This window comes from Lates calcarifer, linkage group LG19, assembly GCF_001640805.2.
Source record: "Lates calcarifer isolate ASB-BC8 linkage group LG19, TLL_Latcal_v3, whole genome shotgun sequence".
Lineage (NCBI taxonomy): Eukaryota > Metazoa > Chordata > Actinopteri > Centropomidae > Lates > Lates calcarifer.
The window spans coordinates 1,238,665-1,261,209 of record NC_066851.1 but is presented as its reverse complement, the minus strand read 5'-3'; positions in this window follow the sequence as shown (position 1 = coordinate 1,261,209).

The following is a 22,545-nucleotide window of genomic DNA, read 5'->3' as shown; positions in this document are numbered from 1 at the left end:
TGTAGTGTGCTCTAGAAATTATGTGTGCAGGAGAATGAGGAGTGCACAGTGCAGGGTAGAAATTCAACTGAATTAGCATTAAATCATTAAATAAAATGGTTGTTTTATCCAAGATTATACTGCAATATGTTGTTATTTATTTCATCTACATTTAAGTTCCCTGCTAACTTGCAATTTAGCAGATTTCTAGTTTATTCCCATTAATTTCTATTACTTCCTGTTAATTCCCATGAATTCCCCTGGAAAGTTTCCAACTTTAATAATTTCCAGAATGTTTTAACTCTACTTCAGGTCAGCTGGTTAATTTAGAGCTTCCATCTTTGCCACAGCAGTTTGGTACATTAATTACAAACATACTTGACTTCCTGCTGAGAATATGTATGGAGCTCTCACTGCTCATAAAAACCCAGTGGTTCCCCATACTCCCACAGCATCCAAGACACCCCAGTGGGCATAGTCCACAAAACACATGTAGACTGGATGAAGATGAGAAAACTCCCATGTCCCCTAGTAATCAAAACCAGGACAGAATCTACATCATTTGTATGTGTATCACTGTGTATCACTGGACAATCTACTCACTTGGATCCTCTGACCTGTCAAAGTGGCGGGCATCTTTTCTTCATTTGCTCACGTTTCATCCATTGACATGCATTTTTTCATATTTTCTTTTCATCTACAGAGTGTTGAATTTATCCACCATAGTTTGCTGCATGATAATCCAAATAATGTATTTAAACACAAGCTGCAGCCAGGTATGTGCAGGGACAGTAATGTCATGTCACTACTATAAGCCGAATGACAATTGCTCTCTGCCAACAATAACTTATATAGGAACAGCATACCAATACTGAGTAGAACCTCCCTTTGGTCTCAAAACAGCCTCAGTCTCTCATGGCATGGATTCCACAAGATGTTGAAAACTGTCACAGCTCCAGTCTCACATCTGGGTTTTTCTTATGTTTCCGTGTTCTCCCCCCGTGTGTGTGTGTGGTCAGGTTGCAGCTTATGCTCTCTGTTCACCTGGTCCAATTGGCAAACCTGCTACTCATCATTCATTGCCTCGCAGTATGACAACCCTCCTCCACTCTTCGCCAGATTGTTCCACGTCACCAGTGGTAGATACTATCAGCCTCACACTTTCTCTAGTGTTTTTTGAAGTTGCTCTCTCATGTTTTTCTGTGCATGTCCTACCGTCCTCTCTCCTGTACTGCAGCCACAGCCTCTCTCCAGCAGATCTCCAGCCCCACTTCACTTTCATCACCCTCTTTGTGAAAAGATTTTTTGGAAGCACATCCCTACCTCTGAGTCTGCATTCTGTCTCCAAAAACAAATTAGCCACAACAGACTCTGTCACCACCTGGCTTCCTCCCAAGCACCTACTGCCTCTGATGCCACACCCAAAGCCTCACCTCAGCTCCGCTCCAGGTCAGCGTGCCTTCTCTCTCTCAGGAGCCTTATTACCCCACGCCAGAACAATACTCTGCATAGGTTGGGGCTTGTGGGTGTTTCCTGTTTCTCTGCTTTCTGGTTTTTCAACAGCAACCTAACACCTATCAGTCAGATAAGTTCAGTGTTGCTTTTATAGTTGAGTCAGGAAAGACAGCACATTGGGCTACAGGCCCCATGAGAAATGAAGTAACCTATCTGTAATTCTCACCTGGCTTTTGTTTTTGAATTAAAGTTTTCAATCATCCCCTTAAAGGCAAAACAGCTGCTAGTCACCCTCTCTCCCTCTGCCGAGGCATTAGGTTTGTGGTGGAGTATTCTATCAAGTTCAGGACGAGATGAGACTGACAGCTTAGATTTCCTTATCTCTTTAGCCCCCATCTAGAATGATTGGTTCTGAGAACACTGCAGAGAGAGATTAGGTTGATTAGGTAAATAAGCATCTTTTTCTTCCTCCAGACCTACACCAAGTGGGATTCCTGACAACTCACCCACCACTAAACCCTCTCTGGCATCTCTGTCTCCAACATCACCTGTGGAGCCCATGCACTGTGACACACTCACCCAACTTGGTCAACCGATTGCGTCCAGGCTGGACAGTCCAAACATTTCCTCTCTTCTGTCCCTAACTACCAAAACATTAGGTTCAGGTTTCTTGGTGAGCTATAGCTCTTCCTCCATGCCCATCGCTCCTTCCCACATGCAGCTGGAGGCTGCTTTCCTCTAGGGGAATAGTTCACTACCTGTATTTACTCTTGTGGACTCATCATTCATCGCCTTGCAGTATAAGAACACTGGTTTGTTCTCATCTTACCTGTGCTACCCCGTTAACAGTTTCTAGTCACAGCCATTCTCCAGGAGCTCACTATCACCTCCCTCTCTCTAGCCTGCCTGCTCCCATCACAGACAACACCATCTCTGTCACATTAAAAGACATGAAAAGAACATGATGCTGCACAAAAGTGTATCACTGGATTCAGATCTGGTGACTGGGAACCTGACATGGTTTACTGCTGTTGTAGCCCATTTGTCTCAAGACTGGACTTGTTGTGCATTCAGAAATGCTTTTCTGGTCACCACAGTTGTGATGAGTGGTTATCTGAGTTACTGTAGGGCTTTCGGTCTAATTAATCTGGCCATTCTGTCACTGGGTGTTTTTTTTTTTTTTTTGCACTACTAAAATCTAAAATCTAGAGACTGTTGTGTGTCAGGATCAGCAGTTTCATAGACTCAAACCAGCCTGTCTGGCCCCAGCAATCATGCCAGAGTCAGAGTCACTGGATTATTTTTTCCCCCATTCTGATGTTTGATGTGAACATTAACTGAAGCCCCTGACTTATATCTGCATGATTTCGTGCGTAGCATTGCTGCCAAATGATTGACTGATTGGATGATTCTATTAGTAAGCAGATGTACAGGCATTCCTAATACAGTGTCAGAGCATTCTTCAATATCGATCTTTATTTGAAATTGTCCTGTATTCATACTGTTGGCTAATACATTTTATTTGTGGTGTTAAATAACCTCTGAACTGTTTCCTGATTCGAAATAATAAAAGATGTTATACTCTTTGCAGCACTGTTTGAATGTAGTGTGTGTATGTAGACAGTGTGTATGGTAGATGCAGCAGGACAGTCTCTGAGTGAGTGAGAATGTGTGCGTGTGTGTGTGTTAAGCGTCCCTGGCCATGGTCTTGTTGCTGCAGCAGGCAGCGGGCAGTAGGGGTGGGGGCATTTATCAGTCCTCTAAGTGGCTGTAGGAAAAGCAATGCTCTCTGGGAGTTGAGCTGACAGCGGTTTTCCTCAGATCGATTTGCAGCGCTGCTCCAGTTTATGACAAAAGAGTTCACGACACAGCAGTCACAAAGTCAATACTGTGATAAATACTCCCCCTCCACTCACTCCTGTCCGCCACTTTACCAGGCATTTGGCCTGACAGTTATTACTCCCGCGGTAAATCCACTGACCAGTGGGAAGAGAGAGGAAGAAAAGAGACTCTGCTACAGGTCTCCGCACTGGATTTATGGACCCAGGTGGACCAAGTTTACTTAATTTAAAGAAATGATATAAACTTGGTGAGTTGCTCTTTTTGCAGGTAAGCCGCTGTTGGGAATTTGAAGGAAAACCTGTTAAAAGCACATATGCCCCCAACATACTGAATGCTATGCATTCATGCCTCTATGTAAATTAAGAAATTATGGCACAGTGTTACCAGCTTTGACCAAGCACATAGATGACTATTAATACACCCGAAATAGATCTGTAATATATCCCCTTATTTCTTCCTTGGAATATAATTTGAATAATGATTAGGGAATTAAAATCGGGGATTAAATCGTGCACTGTCACACACACTTGTTTGTTGTTGCCTTGACTGTGTAACACCCCCAAAAACTTTCCATCACATGCTCATTGCATTAATTCAAAAAGATCCCTGTGGTTCAATTTTTCACAAATGAAGAAATATTAGGAAATGTTTTGTAATTTGTCATAGATCCTTGCCTTAGCACTAATCCAACATGTTAAATCCCTTTACAGTTAAAAAGTAGCCTTATCCTCGCATATGGCTGGGATCACAGTAATCAACACAGCCGATTATGTGAATGAAAATTACACTGCTACATATAAATATTTTCAATTATTCTGGTCCAAATAATACAAGGTTTTTTTTATTTTTCAATAATGACTTACAAATGAGACATCTATTGCATGTTGAGTGGCAAGTCATCGTGTTGCAGCATAACTCGTAATCCTGTTAGAGATTGGGAAACATGAAAAGATCTCATTAAGATTTAAGTTGTTGCAGGATCATCAATAAAACATTGGCATAGACACCCTGGTACTTTGTGTCCCATCAGGCAAACTATCTCCCACAGGCTGTGACCTATATCGGCACCAACACAGTACAACACAGTATCAGTTGAACTCAGTCTAAACACTGATACTTAGCCAACCATTAGGGATGACACAAGCCAAAATTTATTTCCTGTTCTGCTTTTTTTCACTCTTTTTATTCCCTACCTTTTTCTTTCTAGCAGCCAGGTGGAAAGAAACAAATTACCTTTACTTAATAAACTCAATAAAGTTTATTTAATTGAGTGAGCTCCACTTGAGCAGAACTATGATTCCTTATGATTACTTTCGGTGTAGTATGCATGCCAGCATCGCTGACCTTTTCACCTCTACTAACAGAAAGCAAACACCCAGGCTGGATTAACAACCAGGTAAAGTGGTTCATTATCCCAGTGCCCCAGAACCTCCAGGCTGATTGTGTGTCAACTATTTTATGGTAATTTATTTGAAAAAATGTTTTCAAGAATGCATCACTTATGACAAATAAACTGATACAGTATCATGAGGGTCTTGAGGTCTCCAAATCTTAGCTTCAAAACATATTTTATGGTTGCAGCTGAATTGTTTACAGTCATTCATCTGCTGAGCAACAGTCCAAAACCTTAAGATACTCAATTCATAACAATTTGAAAATGTAATGAATTGTTTAATAAACTATTAGTAAATGTTTACTCGTAAACTTTTGCTTGAAAAGTTACTTAATCCATCTGTCCATTTTCTTCTACTTATCCAAGGTCGGGTGGCAGCAGGCCAGGCATTGTTCTCCAGATATCCCTGTCCCCAGCAATGCTTTCCAGCTCCTACTGGGGATCCCTGGGTGATTCCAGGCCAGATGGCATATGTAATCCCTCCAGCAGGTTCTTAGAGTCTACCCTGGGATCTTCTCCTGGTTGGATGTACCCAGAAAACCTCCAAAGGAAGGTGTCCAGGAGGCATCCTGATTAGATGCCCAAACCACCTCACCTGGCTCCTTTTGACACAAAGGAGCAATGGCTCTACTCTGAACTCCCTCCAGATGCCCAAACTCCTCACCCTATATCTATAGCTGAGCCCAGACACCTGACAGAAAAAACTCATTTCGGCTGCTTGTGTCTGCAATCTCATTCTTTAGGCCACTACACAAAGCTCATGACCATAGTGAGGATTGGAGTGTAGATTGACTGGAAAGTCACTATGACAATCCAGTACAACGTCAACTTTATTGCTTATGCCACATCAGTCCACCCATCATTCTCTCACTCCATCCTACCCTCACTTGTGAACAAGACCCCAAGATACTCGAACGACCTCACTTGGGAGAACCATCGCCTCAGACTTAGAAGTGCTCGCTCTCAATCCAACCACTTCACACTCAGCTGAAAACTGCCCCTGTGCACCTTGGAGGTCTCAGTCCAATGAAACCAACAGAACCACATCATCTGGAAAGAGCAAGAATTTAATTAGAAATAAGAAAGATGGTGGCGAGCACAGATGCAGTGGCTTTTTAGTACTTTATTTGGCTGGCTGTGTGTGTTGTTATTCTTCTTGATGACTTTCTGCTGGGCGAACATCTACATCCAGCACAGTCTCCTAAAATGGGATTACGTAGCAAGCAGCTGGTTACAGCTGAGTTTATCTGCTCCCACAACATTGTGATGGACATAGCAAGGTGCTCAGGCTCCATGTCTTACCATCCTAACAGGCAGGGGGCGCTCAAGGAAAGACACATGAAATGTCAGGTGTATCTTGAGTGACACTTCAATTTCACAGAGGCCAGGTTGATAACTTTTGCAATTTCAAAAGGTCCAATGCAACAGGGTGCCAACTTATGTGAAATCACTTGTAGGGTTAAGTCATGGGAGAGCAACACCTCCTGACTGGGCGTGTAGGGGGGAAACTGTGGTGGTCAGTTAGTTGCTGATCCTAGCAGCAGAACAGAGCAGGCGTATGTGTATGTGTATTTTTGACAAATAATTCCAGCAGTTTATTTAAAGGTTAGATAGCCCTTTTGGGCACAGCCTCATTTATACCCAAACACATGAGAAAATGAGGCTCAGATTAAAAAGTACTGGAATTATCCTTAATTGAAATGCAAGCAAGTGACATACAGATCAAAATAAACGTATTGTTATTTCAACATTTAATTAACCCATGTTTCAGTTTTGATGGTTAAGATTAGGTTAAGGGGCTACAGATACCGTTCTAGGTGAACAACAGGATATCTGTGTGTGTGTGTGTGTGTGTGTCTCCAAACTTTGAATAGAGGAAGGGGCAGAAACTGACAAACATGGTGAGGGAAAACAGAGTAATATAAAATGAGAAGTGGAGTAGATGAACAAGAGACAAGCAGAGAGCAGAGAGATGAAGGCAGAGATTTTTCTTCCAAGTTTGACTGCAGGCGATACAGCAAGGCGTAATTAATTACCTCAGACAGGTACGTATTAAAAACAATATTCCATCTCACTGAAGCCTTGGAGGTCTTTGCACCAATAAAATGAGGTATTCATCAGATGAGGCCCTGTCCAAGTAAAGCTTTGTGAAAGGAGACACTGCCTTGTGTGGTTAATTTATATCAAAAACCCTGCATAAACTGGGAGGCTGTAAAAAGTCCCAATTAGCCATCTGCAAATGTCTGGAGGAGGTTTGATGTATGGGCCTATCAATACAGAGCAACTGCAGGCTGGGCTATAATATCAAACTGTAATCCAGTAAGCACCCATTGACTGTGAATGTAATTTTACAGACTGTTAGAGAGAGCCATTTCATTATGGGCACAACCAGTGGTAGACATGGAGCAACAGATGATGTAGGCAGCAAGTTTCTGTTTATCTACAGTTACATTTAGCATGGATACTTTTATTTAATCTTCTGGTTTTCAAATGGCTAACAGCTAACATAGTAAGTTTAAAGGCAAAACATGTAGCAGCTCTGCATAAGACTTTAAAGAAAAAAAAACATCACAGGTGTGTGAAAACCCAGTCTGTTAACCGTGAGTTTAAGGAAACAAGAGTTTTTAGTCTGAGAAACAATGACAACTGTTATTTTGTGTCAGTTACTGTCAAGTTCGTGCATATAGGAGCCCATTAATCTGCACGAGTTTATAATAGGAGATCAAAATCACTGTGGAATATGAGTTTGTCACCCAAGACCTATCTTTACTAAGGTTACTGCATTTATGATCAGTCATCAATGTAAAAACAGAAACTGTGATCTCTGCCCTCACATATTATAATAATAATATTCCAAATGGTGGATTCATTCTCAGCTAAAATACTCTATAATATCATAAGGTCTATAATCAGTTTACAGAAGGTCCATAATCAGTTTACAGAAAGAAACCCAACAGTTCCCACCATGAGCATTTGGTGACAGTGGAAAGGAAAAACTCCCTTTTACCAGGAAGAAACCTTTGAGAGAACCAGAGTCAGGGAGAAAAGCACGACATAAAAGAGAAGACACAACGTTAATGACAGTAGTATGTAGGAAAATGTTGTGTTGCGATAATAAAGGTACTGACCTGAGCTCTTTGAGACACTTTAGAGCTTGGTAATTAAGGGCTTTTGTATGCAAGGATTATGAATGTTATTTTTTACAGATAGCCAATGAGAAGCTACTTCCAGACAATGCTTGCACTGCACCATTATGGATTAATTGGAGACTTACTATTAGTGTTATTGGGACACAATATTTCTAATTTTGACAATACTGTGCAGTTGGTAAAAGGCTGTCCTAGAGACTTGTTTGAATTGAATATATATATATATGGGCTAATATATATATAGGGGCTAGAAAATAGTGACAGAAGAGCATTGCATGACATGGGATCCATGTAAAAAAAAAAAAAAGTAAAGTGATACCAATAATACAGTAGATAATTTGAGTAGTAATTTCAAAAGTAGCAATAAAACTAGAAGCAGTACTAGTCATTTCTAATTATAACAGCAGGTGTTGAGCAGAGTTGTAGGAGCAGCAGGAGGCTTGTCATCACAGATCAGACACTACAGCAGTCCAGGCCTATAGCAGCATAACTAAGGGATGGTTCAAGCCTGAGCTTTATCAAAAAGAAATGTTTTAAGCCTACTCTTAAACGTACAGAGGGTGTCTGCCTCCCGGACCCAAACTGGGAGACTATGAGATCTTTGAGGTAAGATGGTGCTTGACCATTAAGGGCTTTGTAGGTGAGGAGGAGGATTTTAAATTCTATTCTGGATTTGACCGGGAACCAATGTAGGGAAGCTAAAAGATGACTCCAAGGTTCCTTACAGTAGAACTGGAGGACAAAAACAGCAACTTCAATTTAATTTGGTGAAAGACTAAGAAATAGTAGGGGGCTAAATCAGAATTTGGTGGGTAGGAAGCGACAATTGTGCTCGTCTGACCAAAAGACCCAGAGGGACAAATTCAGTAGTCACAAAAACAGGTGTAACACATGTCCAGATGTTGATTGGGCAATGTATTGCAGAGTACTGCGTGCACCTGCTGCATGTGCCATACCATACCATGCTCCATTTGTTCACCATAGGAACATCCTGAGTTTTTGATTCTACCTATACAGAATCCCATAGAACCCAAAGTTTATTAATTATATTTAAAATCTGACAATCTGAGGTGAAAACAAGACTTTTTTTTACTGAGGATACTGCACAAGAGTAGGTGTTAGTGAGGGAGGAGACTGGAGAATGGCTAGATGAGGTGAAGAGGGAATAGAGTGGCAGAGACTGGCTGGGTGAAATGGGGGGTTGTCCATAATCTGAGGAGGAGGAGGAACTGAAGGGGGACAAAGACCCAGCCTCGAGCAGTGAAACATGGTAGGATGGGTGGATCTTGAGGGTTGCAGGTAACTTGAGTTTAACTAAGGTGGGGTTGATAATGGGGATAAATGTTGAGACTCAACTTGCAGTTGAGGATAATCATACCTTTTGGCATGGCACATACTTGGGGGAGGTGGGTGCTCCAGGATATGGGTTGCTAAGGAGTGAAACAAAGGAAGGCAGCCTCAGACAAAGTGGACAGGTTTGGAAAAATGGTTGACAATAGTGTGCATGGTGGCGTTACCTTCTGAGGGCAGGGGACCAGTGATGAAATCCATGACAATGTGGGACCAGTTGCTGCTTGGAACAGGCAGAGGGCATAGCAGGCTAGGCAGGAGGCTGGTGAGGTTTTGTTGTCTGCCATGAAATCCTAGGTGTCTCCTGGCCACTAGAACCTCTACTGGATGAATTTAAGGGTACGCTGAACCCAGGATGGCAGGCCAGCTTAGACAAATGCCCCCACTAAAGTGCCTCTGACTTCACTGTATTAGATATGAAGAGAAGATTAATGGGTGTGTTACCTGGACTGGGCTGTGTGTGTTGGTCTCCTGCTCAGTCTGGTGGGAGAGGGTGTTGGGTTGTGGTGAAGTTAAACCTCCCCCAGGAACAGGGCCTACTGAGCCTGGTGGAAGTTGAGTCTGCAGGCTAACTGGAGGAAGGCCAGGTTCTTGTGGACGGTTAATACCACAAATGGATGTTCAGCCCCCCACAGCCAACAACACTGCCAGGAGCTCCCAGTTGCCTACATCAAAATTCTACTCTGCAGGAGTTAAGTGACAATAGAAAAAGATACTAGAAAGGAGTCCAGGGTCTGTACCAGAATGCTGAGTCAACACGGTCCCTATCCCAGAGTTAGGGCTGTGTTGTCTCAACGTTCTGCTACTTGGATTATTGTGAGTAGTGTGGCCTGATTTCTTAGTGACTTAGCTTGGTAGTTTCAGCTTATTTTCAAATTCAAGAAGTCATCAACAACAGGGCTGTATATCAGAACTGTAATATAGCTTACTCATGTCTGGAGAGCAATGTTCAGGAGAACAAAATCCCAGAAGTGGGAGTTGATCGATCCTGTTTTCTGGGCCTTAGCACTGCCTTCTGGGTCAAACACAGCATTATCATTTCTGGCACATAACAAAACAAATCAGCTGGTTCCCACATCAAGCTTGTTACAGAGAGTCTTGGTATTTGATTTGATAGTAAGGTAAGCTTTGAGCAACACACCACAGAACTTGTGCAGACTTGTTTTTATCATCTTACAATTAATTCCAACATACGATCTATTTCATATCTCATAGATATGGAGACCATTTTACATGCCTTCATCTAATCAAGCCTCAACTTTTTTAACAGCCTCTTCACCAACCTTAACCAAAAATCATTAATTAATCCAGACTGCACAGAACCCTCCAGGCCTTTAACAATATCTAAAAGAACATCAGGTCTGTTTTAGTCTCCTTGCACTGGCTCCCAGTATGTTTTAGAATTGAGATCATACTGTTGACTTGTAAGGCTCCTCATGGCATCTCTCCATGCTATATATCTGACCTCTTAGTCGTAATGAGCAAGTATGTGGGGATCCTTCTGCTATCTGGAACAGGCCCCAGGTCAAAGTGTCTAGACATTTATGTCTGTCTGCAGGCTCACTTTTCAAACTAGGTATGTCAGGTGTGTGTCCAGACAGGTATGCCTGTGTGTTAGGAGGGAGAGAAAGAGACAGGCTAGGGTGGGTAAATCAAGGTTTTTAAGGAGGAGACAGGAGAGGTGGGATCAGGATAAAAAAAAGACAGAAGTGAGGAATTGATGGAAAGAATGAAAAGAGGAGGAGAAGGGGAAGTGGACGGAAGAAAAAAGTGTCAGGTGACATTGGGACAAATGTAATTAGGGCCACCAACAAATACTGTATTTACCTCACAAGTTGCTTCTTTGACTGTAAGCATACTAAACCCAAGCCTAGAAACCTCTACAAAATACACAGCCAGAGCCAAGTTAACTTTCTAGGGGGCCCTGGAGAAAGAATGAGCAGGGCCCACACTGGCCTCCACTGTGTATCTCTCTCTCTGCATTGTGTTATGTATCATTGTTACTATTTGTGGTAACTTGATCAAGCACAAATTTGTTTAACAATATGCACCATGTAAGGGCAATATAATCTGAAATAATGTCTTCACACAAGACCTGGCCCAGGGCCCCTCTACAAGGAAGGAGCCTTAAGATTATGAAATGATGCAGGTGTCAACTTGAAAATCTACCACTGTACCATCATTGTAGTGTGTAACATTCTTGGACTCATTTTAAATGGACATTTAAAATATATTAACAAACTTGATGCAACAGAACCAGAAACATTGTCTTTTTTTTTATTCCACATATTCTTCTTCCTTGTCAAAACCTGGTGCCTACGTTATCCACAGTGCAACTCCACTGCTGACAGTTCAGTCAGAGATTGGGATGTGTTATGCTAGAAGCTAATGTATATAATGCTCACTTCTTTCTCAATCCATGACCCCCAGATTAAAAAAAAAAAAAATGAATCTGTAGTCTTCAGCCTCAACCCACCCTGACTCAAGTGACATCACTTGAGGATATATAACATTGTATCCTAAAAATTACACTTTAAATTAAACTGCAACAGCAGATACATTTTGTTGGAACTGTAAATACAACTGGATTAAATTTTTTATTGACACAATGAGGAAATGTTAATTTCAGTATGTTGATGCTTTACTTATCTCTAAAATGTTCACGGACAAAATATTTGTTTTCCACCAAAATATCTGATCCTGCATTGCAATGTCCACTTATAGTGACTACAGCATTATTAAACATTTATGTTATGTTTACACACAGATGGCCAGACACAATGTGTTTATTTGCATGTAACCCTAACCACCATCTTTCCCTGACCTTAATGTAAGTGCGTAAATCATCCCTGTCTCTGGTGTGACAGCCAGCCACTTTATATCATTAATAAATGTGGTGCTTCATTCATTCAGGAAAATTAACATAATCCAGCCAGAGATTACGTCTCCTACATAAAGTATTTGCTGCTGCAGTTTAGTTGAGTATAAACATAATTTCTAGGAGACAGGGTTGGGCAGACGGACAGTAGCATTGAGAGTTAAATGGAAGAGGGGAGGATGTGAAATAGAAGAATCGGTTTACAGTCTTGAGTTTTGTTCCCATTTCTCCAATTACCAGGAAAAAAGAGGAAGAGAGACAGAGAAAGAAAGAGAAGAGATAGAGAGTTGCATTCCAGAGGTATGAACTTCAGGCAGCTCGGCCTGTGAGTCAGCAGAAGAAAGTATGGGCCAAGAAAACACTTAACATGTACCGGAAAGTATACACTGATCTGTACACACTGCTGCATACACTATGTATACACGCGCACACGCACACACACACACTGCAGCAGTTGTCCATACAGTCCCAGGTTAATTTGGTGGCAGCTCCTCCTCACCATCATCACACAGATGGCCACGAGAGAACTTAATTCTTCCTCTATTGATTCAGTTTGCGTCGCCAGTCCCTGCTGTAATGACTGATCCATCACCAAACCTACTGGAGGCTCAGGATGAGCAAGGTTCACATTCTGTGTGTGTGTGAGAGAGAGAGCGAGACAGGGAGGGTTGTAAATCTGAAACAAGGGGAGGACTAAGACCGTTAATGCATATAAATGTACCTGCATATACATTCCCACTGTGTATGTAGTGTATTTATTCCTCACACTGCTATATTTAGAATGAATAATAATATTCATGTATGTTCTTTTTTTCTAATAATCTCTCACCTTTCTCAAAAAATGATCACCTTGTGTCTCCATAGCTTCAGCCATTGTTGATACTTGCTTTTTGCTCTGTTACTATACAAATCCAGCTTTTGGACAATTACAGTATATTAAAAACTGAATGCTCTGAATATTCAAGTTCAGAATTACATTTCATTCTTGACTCTGGAAATATTAGTTTAATAAAATTAGCTGTTGAGGTAACGCAGTCTATTGACTGAGTGGCTGGATGTGGAGGAGGGAACGACACAGACCGTCAGAACTGTGATGTTAGTAGGTTTCTCCATGTTCTATATTATAAACATAATCCCAAAATTTCATTTCTTGCACTCAAACAGGGACAAGTATCAGACCGCAAATCCATTTAATAAGATTTAGTCCCATTTGGACAGATTTCATTGTTGCTGATTGCTTTATCATAGAACTGTCTTCATTTAATTCTCTGACGTAGATTATTTCTATGGAATTCTAACTCAGTAAAATTAAAACTGCTAATTTCATCAGGGACTCAGTGCAACCACCCGCAAGGACCCCTGGAACTCTTCTTAGGACCCTTTGAAGTCCTTGCACCCAACTCTGAGAACCAGTGTGGGAGGAAGCAAATGGTTAACTAGCTTCCAGGGAGATATTAATTCTCTTAACTCTGACAAGTTCAGACTTCTCAAGCTAGTTCCTTCAACATGATGGACGCGCTCTAACAGTTGGCCATTTCCACTTCTTTAGAGACATCCCCCTTTCCTCCCTCCCTTGCTCCGTCACTTCTTTTCTTCCTTTTTTTCTTGAAGATGCCTGGAAGATGAAAGGCTGCGACCCTCGCCCTCGCCTTATCACTGTCTTTAGAGCTTGCAAAAACTTGGCAGCACCTCAGCTTTTTAGAGCGAGAGAGAGGAGAAAAAAAGAGAGAGAGAGACAGAGAAAGAGAGAAGAGAAATAGCGTTGGGGATTATAGTTCTGAGGACAAACCTGACTATTCACACTTGGCATTAGCAAGACAGCCCGGGTACAAGAAGGATATTTTTTATTCCCTTCAATTTAACTTTAATTACTCAAATCTCGGCGAGGGCACACAAGAAAAGCCCAGGCATTTGTGTCTGGGAGATTAGCAGACTGCCCTGCCAAGTCCTCGCCAGCGCTGCATCGTTAGATAGAATTCAAATTCAAATCCAGGCTAAAGACAGTGCAGCTGTCGCCCCCCTGGCCTGAAAACCCCCTGGATCAGGAACGAGCTGTCCTCCCTCCTCCCTGCTTTCCCCAGGAGAAACCTAATCCTGGCTCCCTCTCTTCCTCTCTTTCCATCGCTCTGTCTTCCTCTCTCTCCCTCTGATGACTGTGACAGCTAAAATAAAGCCGTTAAAGCCTCCCTGAAATAATTAGTAATTAAAAATAAAAAAGTGGGTTGTTTTGTATTTATTTGGCGTCTTTCCTCAGGCTGGGAGTGGAGGCTGGTGTTGGTAGGTGTCAGAGGTGATGTGTCTTTCATAACACAACAAATCTTTTTGAAGTGTGGTCAAAGAAGGGATTTCTTTGTGGACGTGTCAAGCTAAACAAATGCTTCCACTTCCATACCCAGCTTTCAGGGAAAACTTCCTGGGTTTTCCTCTCCTCAGGAAGTTTGACGACATGCCTAAATTCTGCTTCTCTGTGATGTGTGATACTGCAAGTCTTCATTGAGGGCTTGTTTAATCTTGTCAGTGAAGGACTGTTTCTCCTCCCCACCTCCCTCACTCCTTCCTGTATCTGAAACCTCTTTGCAAAGACGGCTCAACGGGAGAGCGTCTCGCACAACGCTGAAATCCCCACCAGTTGTTCGCCTTTCACCCGCAATTGACTTTGTGAACACCTGCAATGTCTTCGATAAGTAGCTCGTCTTATCTCCTTTGGGAGAGCAGACCCCCATTATCGCGGGTTCGGGGGCAGATACCCCCGTAGTGCCGCAGGCCGCAAATGTTAATCCATGCTGCCACACTGCTGAAATCCTGGTAAAGTGATCCTAAATTGACAAAACCCTTGGATCCTCTGGACTAGGTTAAGCCTCATCTATTAGAGCTACAGTTGCTTGGGATAAAGGATCGTCAGCCTTGTGCCACTCCTGAGAACGTCATCAGCAACGCCGTCCTGGTTATCTTCCTCTTTTAATCCTCACAGACACAGCAATGCAAGAGGGGCAAAGAGTTCACCAACCCTCTCCCTTTAAAGTCTTTAGGTAATTTCTTCATAAAGTCATGTGGCTGGGTCTGTGAAAACACTGCATCAAGCCATAATATCAGAGCAGACAGCATTAAGCTTATGTGCAGAGTGCTGCAACTTGTTATTTCACTGGCCCAGTCTATGAGCACAGTAATTGATTGGCATGATGGAATTAAGGGGATACTTGCCATGCTGAAGGGAGAGCTGGCACAGGCCTGATACATTAAATATCTGGCACAGCTCAGCCAGCCAGGCATCTGATTATGATTTCAAAGTACTCGGACCTGGACTTGATTAAAAACCATGCAGCCTAGATGAAGGGCCTGCAAAGCCCCTATAGGCATCCACTGAGATGCCAGTAAAGGGGGGCATGGGGAGTAACAGCAGTCCTGGATGAAGTCATGGCACGCCAGCCTAATTACAGGTCCACTTAAGGTGGCTTGTTTCATCCAACCAATCAAATGTTGTCTAGGAGGGTGTAGGTGGGCTAGGGTTGTACACCTTTCTCACAGAAGTGCACTCTCTTCTGCAAGACCTCTTATGAAATTATGGCAAATTCAATAGTGGAAAAGAAGAAGGAGCAGGCAAATAAGTCTAGACCTCCTGGAGGAGTTTACTTGCTGCCTTCCTTACTGAGTCCTAACAAGCCGCAAGAGCCAAGTTAATAACCCCTATTCCCCCTCCCTTCCATCACTCCATCCCTCTTTCCCATCATCTCTCTCACATCCCACCCTTATCACCCTCGCATCCTCTCTCCCAGTCTCCTCAGGCCTAAGGGAGGGGATAGCGATTAATATCTGCCTAACTTGTTACCTAATTCATTATGGAATAGCAGTTAATTTGATTTGATATTATTTTAATAAAATTCTGTAATATATTAGATTGTTTCAGGCTATCAAAATCATTTTCCAATTATTATGGTTACTCATGCAAGTCCAGCTTTTTCCCCCTTTTGTGGCAAACGGCAGTTGGTCTGACTGTGAATGCATTTGCTGCTACAACTCCATCCTGCCAATTGAAGGGAGACTAAAATATGTGTATGCATGATTGCACCCCAAATGTTATTATTGCTATAGATCCGCACAACCATAATAGATTAGAGTGTGACTGGCTCAGCAAGGTACCTTAAATGTGTTTGATTGAGCCCTTGTAAGTAGGTATAAATAACATAAATCCAAAGAGATCTTATTTCTTTCTGTGCTAACGGCTGCACACAAGTGTTTTGGCTCTCTGTTAATTAGTAACATGCTTCAGCAACCCTGCCCTTTGTGAGGCATCAAGGCACAGTGGGCTTCAGCTCACATGGACGGGATCTGAGCAACCCCCCACCCACATATATATATATACATGCATACCTCACTGCCCCCCACCAGCTTTTTAAAGCTATTGTAGAACAGAGAGATACAGACTCATAGTCGCATCTTGAATACCCAATGCCCTGCACACAGCTTCAAGGAGAAGGCTTAAAAGCAGTACAACACCTTATAAATCACAGCATGATGATCTGCTGTTTGTAAGCTTTTTATTTTCAACACCTGTGACCTCACTTGTTCCACCCATGGCCTCTAACTTTGTCCAGCACATAGTTATGCAAATTGGGGTAGAGGTAAATATTTTCACATTAAAAGGATCATTAGGTTAGGGTTAACATTATACTTATCCCTTTGTCTTTTAATGTTTTAAAATGATGCAGCTTTCAAATTCAACCTCAACTGGACCTTTTCTTGCATGAAATGCAATGTCAAATAGTGATGTGCAATCACAATACTTTGTACAAAAGCTGAAATAAAAAGTAATATAAAAACGTAGGCTATACCCATTCCAGTTTATGCTATAACTCCTGTTGTTTGAACATCAAGCCGAGACAGAGCTGAATCACTTTCCCACTGTCAGTGAAAAAAAGTTGTAGCCCGTGTTTCACCCACAGAATTGATTTAAGGAAGAGCACTTTTTACGCACTACACTTTGACACCCTGTACCAGACGGGCCAGAGTCGTCTCCACCTGCTGAGAAGACTGAGGTCCTTAGGAGTGTGCAGGTCACTGCTAAGGACTTTCTATGACTCTGTGGTGGCCTCTGCCATTTTTTATGCAGTGGTCTGTTGGGGCAGTGGATCCTCAGAGAGAGACAGGAAGAGACTGAATAAGCTGGTCAGACGTGCCGGCTCTGTCCTGGACTGCTCTCTGGACTCCACTGAGGAGGTGGGTGAGAGGAGGATGTTGGCCAAGCTGACGTCTATCATGGACGACCCCTCCCACCCCCTGCATGAGACTGTGGGAGACCTGAGTAGCTCCTTCAGTAACAGACTGCATCCACGGTGCAAGAAGGAGCGCTACCGCAGGTCATTCATTCCAACAGCCATCAGGCACTTTATTTGCACATACTTCTTCATCTACGTCACTGATTATCACCATTTTCCTATATTATGACTGCACATTTCTGTTTATTACAGAGACTTTTAATGCTGATTGCTGGACTTTAATTTTTCTAACCTTCTGTGCCTTTTTTTATAATATTTTTGTCAGTCTTGTCTCTTGCTGCTGTAACATGTAAATTTCCCACAAGTGGGATAAATAAAGTCTATCTTATCTTATCTTTTTTTAATCCTCTAGATTACAAAGTAAAGACGCTGCTACAAAGTGCAATTTATGTCGACTTGCACATAATTTCCTTGTACAGTCAGTGATGGAAACTTTCCAAAGTTTCCCCCCTCTTGGGAAATGCCTCCACATCAATAATTATGGGTCACACACTCAACTACACCCAGCTGTAACAGCGGAGCCAGGTTGAAATTGATGGCTTTTTATTTGACCAGAGACAGGTTTTCTGTCTCACTGCCTTGTCCAGCAGCTCTGATGTCTGTGCCAAGAGGTGTCCCAGGGCACTCGCTTAGGGCCCAGCCCGGTTTCATGAGTTCCACCTCTCTGAAACTCATAAGTCAGTTTTGACGTGCTGTTGGCATTCTCCCAAAGACATACCGATCTCTTGCCAGTGTATGCAAATGCTCTTGCCTTCAGATTTCTCTTTTCCCTCCATACCATGACAATGGAGTTCAGTTCTTTAATACTCTACTTTTTTCTTTTTTTTTCTTACAGCATTCGCATAACCGCCCCCTTCTTTTTTCTCCTTGCAGTCACAGTGTTATCATGATTTATAGAGGAGTCCATTTTGTTTTGAGTTCCAAGACGCTCAAATCAAAGTACCATTGCAGTACTTTATCTTGGTTTATTGGAAGCCACTGTATACTCCCCTCCTGGTCAGTTAAATGTATTTAAGTGTATATTTAGATAAAAATAGTCTCTGTCTGAGCTGCAGATTTCATTGTTTTCTGTGTCAGTGATGAATCTCTCTTTTTTGATAGCTTCTCGCGGGGAGAGGAAAAATGCAGGCTTGGCTGCAATGTTATTTCCTCTGAAGAAAAAAAATAGAAGGCACTCAGGTTAAGAAAAGGGACTGACTCAAAAGAATCTGATTACTCTACCTTGCTTTGAAAGTATACCATCTGCAGCACATTCACCATTGTGGTTTGACATTTAATTAACATGTCAAAAATATTTTGGTCATTATTTCAAGTTTTCCCCCTGGGGTACTTGCCCACAAGCCTGGAATGTTCCCATCAATTACTGCCACTCCCTTCTCTCCTCCACTGGCTGTGAGGACAAGAAGAGAGGTCACTGGAAAACTTGTCTTGCAGGCTTAAAGTGCATTATAAAATACAGTTCAATGGGTTTATATGCAAAGTGAGGCTGATGTTGACTCGGCAAGCATTTCAGAATATCACACAAGTTCTACTTTCCCCCTCACTCTCCTGCACACCCAACTCAGCAAACTCAACGAGCTTCCATGTTCTTTAGCAGGCAGAGGAAGGGGGAAAAACACACAATACACAGAAAACATGAAAACCCACCTTTGTCTAAATCAGGTAACAACACCGTGCTGTCTGTCAGGCAGACACAAAAGCCTTTAAGATGCACCCTGCTGTTTCGATGATTCTCAGAGAAAGCATCCGTATGGGTGGATGACATCCTATGATTTATGCCATGAGGACACAATATAATAGAACAATGGCCAGAGTCCTTCCATAGAACAAAGAGGGCTGCAGGAAAGCCGCTGAAAGGCAAGATGCTGTCACTTATTGCAGGTAATATGAATGGAGCAAGGCCAAATTAGATTTTTAGGGTACAATACCTCTGTGAGGTGTTTGCTGGTCATCACTTGCAAATCAACACAACCTTGATTATGGGCCACAAATACCTCACAGGCAAGGAAAGGAATGGGGAAAGCATATTTTGGGTTATGAATGCACTGTTATAAAACTGATTATAATACTGATTCCAGTTCATTCCCACATACCTCAGTATGTATGATGTGGCAAACACAATATGTAAATGTTATTTGTTGTTGTCAATGCTATGTTTGCAGTAGATAACATGATTTCAGATGAATAAGACAACCTAACCTGAAACAACATACTGTATATACACAGACAGACATGCTTGTACAAAACACACAGAGGAGCAGTGGTGCTGTTTTTGAATTCAGCCCACTTCTTTGGTCACCACAACTTTTGGGTTTAACCTCCATCTGACTTCGATGCACGTCTTTTTAACTGCTCTCTACCGTGGCGATCAGGGGCACTGTGTATGCTTCCTCGCCTTAAATGTTCTGGGAGATTGAAAGTGTCCAGTGTATTATTCAAATGACATGCTGCTTCACCGGGTGCCTCTTTTCTGTCTCCACTAAACCACCACCAACCCCACACCACCCCCACCCTTTGCCACAAACACACAGACACAGACACACACACACACGCGCGCTTCACAATATTTTTGAAGACAACTGCAGGCTAGAGGATAAGAATCCTGGTTGCTGTGCTTGCCGGCACTTCCTCCTCGTCCCTGATTTGAATAAAGAGCTTTGAAATTAAGTGGACAGGGCCCGTCAGAAAAGCAGCGGTGCGCCTTTAAGAAAGCCACTGTGCCTGGGTAAATTATTTTGATTGACGGTACCAGGAAATTTTTTACGAGCTGGTTGATTTAATTGCATGTGCCATGGGGCATCTTCAGGGGCCAGGTACTGGCGCTCCTCACCGCTACCCGTTTGATCTCCTCTAGCCGTCTCCCGGTGGTACCGGCCGCCTGGGCACCAAGGGCCAGAGGGCAGACGAACAAAGGCAGTTCTGTGTCTGTGAGCTTCTCTCCCTTTCGCCTCCTCTGAAATGGGGAAAAAAAAAAAAACAAAGCTGTGAAATGGGCAGCCAAAAGTGTGAAAATGGATTTCCAAGCTCATTTGATGTTAAGTCTTTAGTGTCAAGAGTGGTGTATTCATTGATAAAGAGTAACGAGAGAGGGAGGTAGAGGGTAAGGTGGAGATGGAAGGGTGGGTAAGAAGGGAGGGAGGAGCAAGAGAGTGAAGCCAAAGAGATGCCAGTGCATCTCCTGACAAACAGCACTTTTTTATTTCCTGGATGGAGGAGAGGTGTGGACTGGGTTTCAATTGAGAGGGAGGATTAGGAAGAGGGGGCTTAATGAGAAAAGGATCCCTAGTCAACGGACAGGCCCTGTCAAAAAGAAGCCAGTACTCACTACGAAAAGTCAAGCCAAGACCCAACTGGCAAATACACACAAATGCACACACACACACACTTCCTGACTTTTTCTTTAAATCCTATCAACCAAAGCACAGCACCACCCTATATAACCTATACCACTATCTCCACCAGCTGTCTCACACTCTCTCTCTCTGAGCAGAATAAACCAGCTGGAGAACCAGTTGTCATTATCAGTCCCAGTACTCAGTATGAACTGAGCAAAGGAGCTTGGCTGTAGTGCTCACATAAAGCCTTGGGTCCAGATGCCTCTAGTATCAAACACAATCCTGTTGTGTCTCAACGCTGCTATTGCTCGTTGGCTGATTTATTGCTTAAGATCTGCTCATTAACATACATATAACATCAGCTAAGCCATATTTTCTCCATCTGCTGTATGCTAAAACAATGCTGAAATGCAATTACAAAGTATTTACCATAGACTGCTAGACAACTTTTTGGTCACCACTTCCTGACCAAAGCCCATTTATGAGTATCTTAGGAACATTAACAATTACAGACTTGTATGATTGTTGTAAAAACTTGTTAACACTTTCTTTTAACCATTGTTTTTGTAATTTTAGCAGCATACAAACATAGAAATGCTTAGCAACAAACTATAATGTAGTCATAAGCAACATTACAACACCATTTATAAAGAACTGATTTATAAACAGTTAATGAATAATTTAGAACTCTAAAACATAGTTGTAATACTTTACAAAGACATATGATGAACCACTTGAATAAGTCTTACAATGCATTAACAGCATTTATCAACCTTTGATACACGTGTAAAAACAAGCAGGATTAAAATTTTCAAATATGTTAAAACCCACAAGGACATGGAGTTATATTTGATTACCACAATTTTATATGTATGTGTATATTTATGTACATATTTATAGAAACCTAGTTAAGCACAATTTATAGGTACCTGAGCATGCTCTTTGAAATACTCCAGTAGAAACCAGAATACAATGGTATGTAATTACCTAAGTGTCTGATTACTGTCTGTTGTGTTTCATCAATGCCAGGTACATTAGTTCTCTCTCAGTAAAACAAACATATAATAAATTATGTAAAGATCTGCACACTGATGCAAATTAAAGTCTGAAGTCTGAAAAGATGAGATCACAATGAGATAATAGTGTTGAAGAAATACCTGGACAGGTACCTCAAAATCTTGATTGATTTCAAGTTTCATTCATAGATGACAGAGTACGAACATACACCACAACAACCTGGATGATCCACTATCAAAAACCGGGATACTGCTGAAAAAACAGACTTCACTATGTTTTGTGTAAAAATCACATCTAATTTTAATGAGATATCCTATTTTAATCAAAATCAGGTTAAGGTGCAAAACCTGGATACTAGTGTGCATGTAACCATGTGTGAGCAGACTCCTAAAAGACATAGGCAATCCATGATGACTGGATGTTAGGCCCAATTAGAAAATGCTCTTAGACCTCCTCACATCGGCCAGAGTGTTCAGCTTATTTCTCCTCTCTTTTACTGGCTCACATTTACTAAATTCATTATTATTCTTCAGGCCATGGAGGCATTGCTTGGCCTGCAGGCTGCCAGTTGATGATCACTGGTATAGAGGCTGTATACAGGCATGGTCTTGGATGCTCAATATATTCTAATCTACTTGTTGATAAAGAAGAGTGAGATTTCCAAGTGATACTTTGAAGATACTAGCCTGTATGGAAAAACTCTGAGCTACAGCTATACTTACAATTACAATGCTCCCACAGCTAACAATGAGATGGAGCTGCACGTGGTTGACAGAGAGAAAACAGTGTGTTTATGAAGAGAATAATTTCATTTGCAAAGAAAAGACCCTAAATCGTCCCCAAATGAAAGCGCCTGAAGGCTTCTTCCTCAGTA